At 42.1% G+C, this 6913-nt stretch overlaps 1 pseudogene; it reads right to left on the bottom strand.

Moving 5' to 3' along the window:
- Nucleotides 1–6013: 6013 nt before the first annotated feature.
- LOC119507798 lies at nt 6014–6493 on the bottom strand (annotated as a pseudogene).
- Between the last annotated feature and the right edge of the window lie 420 nt (nt 6494–6913).

The following is a 6913-nucleotide window of genomic DNA, read 5'->3' as shown; positions in this document are numbered from 1 at the left end:
CATTTCTGGGAATGGCTAAGGGGTGACTCATGTGTCAGCCACAATCACTAAATAACATCACCTGCTTCTACCTCTTTTTTCTCAGTTCCCACCAATGCCCTCCCTGGTACCACCTCAGAACTGCTTGGCAAAGTCTCTCTCTTCTGCATCAGGAAAACGTGAAGATCTGAGCTAAGGAGGTCATCTGTGGATGATCCCAGAGCTTCTAGGCTTTGGGGTGCCAGAATGCTGGTGGCTTCTGGGCACAGGCATGGGCCCGCTTCCCCAGCACCTTACCACATTTTATCCACTGGGCTTCAAAGCAATTCTTCCAGGACCCAGAGATGCACAGTGTCCTTCTTGAATACTTCTGTCAATTCCTTCTTTCAAAAAACCCTTCCTTCCAAGTATCTCCAAGCCAGTCCAAAGAACCCCAGAGAAGTCAAACACTGATTTATCCTCCTCTATTCTGTTCTCCTGGCCCATCCCCTAACAAAAATGTCCATTTCCCAGTGTTCCAAGCTGTCACACACATGAATAGGTTTAAATAGTTACTTGGAAAGGGGGTAAGGGGTAGAGTAGCTATGAAAAGAGGAAATGCTAAATCAGAGTGTCTGGACCTCAGCTGAGGCAGCCAAAAATGTTGCCATTCATTCATTCATTCATTCATTCAATTATGCTTCAGCAGGGTTTTTTTTCTGGATTCAGGGAATGCATGATTTTCACTTTCAAAGAGTTTGTAGTCTTCTGGATGAGACAGACACATTGTTTAACAGGTACAACACACATTGTAAGTATTGGGCTAGCATTGAACATAAAAAAGATGGCATTCCAGGTTTGCTTGCAGGAGGGGGCAGAGCCCAACTTTGACTGGAAGAATGGGCAGTGGTGAGTCAGGAAAGGCGGCTATTCTGTGGAGTGTCCAAGGTTAGTAGGAGCTTGCCAGGCGACGTATGGGGAAAAGAGGTCTTTAAGCAGAGGGAGCAATGGGCAAAAGGACACAGAGGTGGCAGGAAGATCGGTGAGTTCATGGGACCACAGAGGGTGTGATAGGGCTAGAGTGTGGAGAAGTGGACCAACATTCACCGGAGTATCAGAAGAACCAGCCCAACTAAATCCTTTGCAGCTGGCAGTGTTTGGCTGTTCTATCCATCAAACCAGATCAAAAACATGTCAAAAACCAAATACACCATCTTTGCTCCAATTCCTGCCTCCCATCAGTGTTCCTATTCTTATAATGACCCAGGATCCTTTTCTAGTTTGCTAATGCTGCTGTTATGCAAAATACCAGAAATGGACTGGTTTTAAAAAGGGGGTTTATTTGGTTACAAAGTTATAGTCCTAAGGCCATAAAAGTGTACCAACAAAGGCTTCAACAGTAGGGTACCTTCACTGAAGAATACTGATGGTGTCTGGAAAACCTCTGTTAGCTCGGAGGGCACGTGGCTGGTGTCTGTTGATCCCAGTTGTGTTCCAGCTCCTCTCTCAGCTCCTGTGTGCTCTTGGTTCTTTCTCCCAGGACGTTTCTCTCTAAGAGACTGGGGATCCTGTTTCAGCATATCCCTGGGCAGACTCTGGGCTTCATCTCTCTTAGCTTCTCTGGAGCAAACTCTGGGATAGCAAAAGTCTGCTTTCAATGGCCATCTCCAAAATCTCCCTCTCAGCTGCAATGAGGTCCTTTTGTTTGTGAGCTCTTTTATAGGAATCCGGTGATTAAATCGAGATCCACTCTGAATGGGTGGGGCCCATATCTCCATGGAAATAATTCAATCAAATGTTTCACCCATAGTTGATTGAGTCTCATCTCCATTAAAACAATCAAAGGATTTCAACATAATCAACACTAATACTTCTGTCCCCACAAGATTGCATCAAAAAACATGACATTTGGGGGACATAATACGCCCAAACTGGCACAGACCATTCCTTCCATCAAGTGAGAAACTTCCCTCTCCCTCAATCCCATATTTAAAACCATCCGCAATGACCCTCCAATCCAACATCTTCTCAATATCCTAACTGCTGCCAACCTAATTTATGCCTCATCACCTTTCTTGAGGTGTTGTAGCAACTTCCAGGCTTGTTACCCTATGTTCCTTGTTGCTTCCACTAATCCTTTCTCCACACTGTAGTCAGAATGATCTTTCCAGAATGAAAGCCTATCCATGCCATTCCTTGTCATAAATCTGTTCAGTGTTTCCCATTTTCTTCACGATAAAGAGAATGCTTCTTGTTTTAAAGATCTTTTTAAAGATTTGTTAATAAGTGAACTTTCTAGAATAATCTCCACTCTCCTTCACTCACCCAATAATCCAGACTTATCAAGCCATTCCATTTAATGAATGCATCACAATTTTCACGTTTACATGCTTGCACCATCCTATTCTCTCTGCCTGGAATTTTCATTCCCACATGCAACTAGGCTAATTTTTAAAGACCTAGCTCAAGAGCTTCTACTTTCTGTAGCCCAATGCATACTTCCCATCCAGGCAGACTAAAACAATTGGATATTCATCTGTGTTCTCAAACACTATGGTTCTCTCTCCAGTGTTTACAACATCACACCATGACTGCTTGTGTAACTCACAGTGGTCCACTTGGAACACAGGCTCCAGTTCCAAAAAGACAGTTTTGCAATCCACAAGTAACCAACATATTTAAAATCTTTGCTGAGCTGCCCACGACAATGGCAGAGATGAGAACCAATGCTTAATAAATAGCATGCACCTTAAACATTATCTTCCAATTGTTTGTTTTCTTAATATCTTTCTCAAACAATAGTTGTTTCCATAATTAACTCACACACTCTCTCTCTCATCCTCTGACTGCCCAAAGGTACCGCTGACATCTAGCTGGCCTGTTTATTTCTACCTCCTCATTGAGGGCACTGAAAGGCACACATCAAGGATATCATTCATCCTATAGCCTTTGGAGTAGTGCTCCAAGGGATGTTGTGCCAGTTTGAATGTATTATGTCCCCCAAATGCCATTATCTTTGACGTAATCTTGTGTGGGCAGGGCAGACCTATCAGTGTTAATTAGATTGTAATTCTTTGTGCTCCATCCAATTGTGGGTAATGACTCTGACTGGATAATTTCCATGGAGGTGTTGGCCCGCCCATTCAGGGTGGGTCTAAATTAAATTACTGGAGCACTATATAAGATCAGACAGAAGGAGCAAGCTGCTACAGCCAAGATGGACACTTTGAAGAAAGCACAGGAGCTGCAGATGAGAGACAGCTTGAAGATGGCCTTTGAAAGCAGACTCTTGCCCTGGAGAAGCTAAGAGAGGACAAACACCCCAAGTGCAACTAAGAGTGACATCTTTGAGGAACTGCAGCCTAGAGAGGAATGTCCTGAGAGAAAGCCATTTTGAAACCAGAACACCGGAGCAGACACCAGCCATGTGCCTTCCCAGCTAACAGAGGTTTTCCAGACACCATTGGCAATCCTCCAGAGAAGGTACCCAATTGCTGATATATTGCCTTGGACACTTCATGACCTTAAGACTGTAACTGTGTAACCAAATAAACCCCCTTTTATAAAAGCCAATCCTTCTCTGGTGTTTGGCATTCCAGCAGCATTAGCAAACTAGAAGAGATGTTGTCTCCGTAGAATACCATGTGCACAGTGCTCCCTAGAGTTTTACAATATAGTAGATCTCTTCCCTATCCCTCTCTCATTTCTTTGTTGTATTGATCAACTTAGTATCTCTGGCTTATTTTATTTTTTTCTATACTCTCTCTTACCCAGTCTCTGGATGCTGACTCAGCAAGCAAGGATCTCTTCCCTCAAACAGCTACGGGAGAAGGGGAAGATAAATCCTCACCCATTCATCATTCTTGTCCGTGTTCCATCTGTTTTCAAGTCAGTCTTCCTCACCAAATGTCAACTCCTCCAGGCTATGGACCATGCTTTGTTTAGCTTGGTGGCCCCAAAGCCTATCACAACATGTCAACTTACTTGTTGAATCAAAGATTTTTTTAACTGCAAATTTTACTGAGATACATTCATTTACCATATAATCCATCCAAAGTATACAATCAATGTCTCACACTAACATCATCTAGTTGTGCAATCATCACATTCAATTTTAGAACATTTTCATTACTCCAACAAGAAAAATAACAAATAGACTTAAAAAAGGAAAACCCAGAATACCCCATAACCCTTATCCCCCACTATTATTGAACTCGAGTGTTAGTGTGGTACATTTGTTACTGTCGATGAAAGAATATTAAGACATTACAGTTAACCATAGTCAATAGTTTGCAATAGGTACTTTTCCCCCATGTACCACTCTATTATTAACTCTTTGTACAGGTGTCATACATTTGTACTAGTTCATGAAAGAACTTATTTATATTTGTAATGTTAATCATAAACAACATCCACCACAAGGTTCACTGTATTATACAACCCCATATTTTAACTCTAGCTTTCCTTCTGGTGACATGCATGACTCTAAACAACCCCTTTCAACCATGTTCACCTACAATTCAGCACTATTACTTATAATCCCAATAATGAGCTACTGTCACCTCTATCTATTTTCAAACATATAAGTTCAACCTCGTTAAAACTTCTGTACATATTAGGCAACCGTTTCTCATTCTCTAGCCTCATTCTATCTCTTAATAACTGAGTTTACATATAATACATACAATATATGTCCTTTTGGTGTCTGGCTTATTTCACTCAACATTATGTCTTCAAGGTTCATCCAAGTTGTTGTGTGCTTCAGGACTTCATTCCTTCTTACTGCTGAGTAATATTCTATCATTATGTATATACCACATTTTGTTTATCCATTCCTCGGTTGATGGACACTTGGATCATTTTCATCTTTTGGCAATTGTGAATAATGCCACTATGAACATCGGTGTGCAAATGACTATTCATATCCCTGCTTTCAGGAGGGAACGTTCTCTACCACACAGATCTGCTGGTCCACCACAAAAAAACAGGGGATAGAAATAAACAACAATTGCAAGAGCAGACCTGTCCCAAGCCTTAGGTCCTCCATTGACTTAGGCACATCAAACTCCCTCCATCCCTTGGTTTATAAAATAAAGTCCATGCTCTGCCCTGCCAGCTTCACAGAGCTACAAGGATGTACAAATGAGGTCCATGTGGGATGAGAATATATTCTGAATACTGTACAGTGCCATGTGTACCATGTGTACAGTGCCATAAGTGTTATAATTTTTAAAATTTTTTTCATAATTAAACACCATTTTCATTATTAAACATAAGGCCCATAAAATGCACTCACATTCCACAAATGAGAGAAAGGAACTAAGGTTTATCGTGGAAGGCATTCAGCTGGGCAATTTCATAGACAATATCTTGTTTCACCCTCATGATGACCGTGTGAGGAGACAATGTTATTCTCTCTGTGTCACCAAGGAAGAAAGAGGTCCAGGGTAATAGACAACTTGCCCAATTTCACCAAGCTGAAGTTAATAAGAGTCTGAGCTGGTAGGTAAAGTGTGGAAACACCAACTCTACTCAATATCCATTAACCAAAAACTCATCAGGACACCCAAGGTGGACCCCACCACACAGAGCAGAAATCCCAGCAATTTCAGGCAGAAATAAGAGTAAACCCTTAATAGCTAAGATGCCAGTACCAAGTAGGGCACAGAATAATCCCTCACTAGTTTTTTTCTTTTTTTCTTATCAGCAGAAAAATTTTAATCCTTTTAATGACAAACAGTTAAACCACATCCAAGGCCTAAACTTATAGACACAAACCAAAGTAGCCATTTAAAGCATTAGATTATAAGGCACAAGATATACAATAGTGAACCTCGGGGAAAATGCTTCGCCAACTGAAGCTTACACCAAACTTTGCTCAATTGACAGTTGAGCTACTAGTGCTTGGGAGTGGCTCAGGGTAAAAGCATTTCTGCAGAACCAAAGGAGAACAGCTGTGTTTTGCAAGTACTGAAGCATTTTAGACTGCATTGATAAGTGTGCATTTTCATGTTGAAGGGAAGAGGGAAAAAAAGGTAAGTCCCTCCATGGGGCATTAGGCCACCTTGCAGAAGGCCACAGCAGAAAAGCAGACTTCTCCTTGCTGACGCTCAGTGAATTCTCTGCAGACCTTGGCACTGTCCTGCAATAGCGAGTGCTCAGAACCGGTGCTGTGGTTCACTGGGAAAGGCATTCATCCATCAAGTTCACGGAGGTGGCCATCCACGATGGTAAACAAAATAAAATGGAAGTTCACCTTGTCATCTACCCAGCATTGTCCTTCCTGTGCCATGGCATCATGGGCTGCCTGAATGGCCTCATTCTTTTCAAAGTATTTTGCTCTGTCTTCAGGTGACATCTCCATTTCAGAAAGAAACTGTTTCAGGACTGACCCATCCTCAAAGTCCAGTTTGTCCTGATTATTGGCCACCACATGTATAAGTCTGATTGTACCAGAGGAGTTTCCAATGCTCTGTTTTGTGAGGCATACTTTAGGACTAACTTCTTGTCCCTCCAAAGTTTGTAGAGACAACATTTGCTGAGCATCATGAGTTTGCTTCTTGTGGAATCCAGTTCTTTTCTGAGCTCCCTTCAGATCTGATAGTCAGAGATTCCAAGGATTAGAAAATGAGTCATTTCTGAGTTGATCAGAGGATGATGCTTCCTTGAAACCACTAGGGTCCTCTAGCCCTATCCTCAGGGGCACCATATGGCAGTGACCACATAGTCCCTGTTCATCCTGTGACTTCGAAGTTAATTCCAAACATTTGACCTTGGCCTTCAGCTTCTTAACTGAAGTGGGAACTACTTGAGGGGGCTTGGATCCTGAAGATTGGGCTCTTGGATTTGGGAGACATGTCTCTGTTCTTGGAGGGGCTCTTTTTATTTTTAAATATTCTCTGATAGCAGCTAGTAGAGCACTGCCAGCTTCCCAGCTCCTTTCTGGCAAGACAGA

Source organism: Choloepus didactylus, chromosome 13, assembly GCF_015220235.1.
Source record: "Choloepus didactylus isolate mChoDid1 chromosome 13, mChoDid1.pri, whole genome shotgun sequence".
Classification (NCBI taxonomy): domain Eukaryota; kingdom Metazoa; phylum Chordata; class Mammalia; order Pilosa; family Megalonychidae; genus Choloepus; species Choloepus didactylus.
Note: the sequence above shows the minus strand (reverse complement) of the source record. Positions and strands in the feature narration are given on the sequence as shown.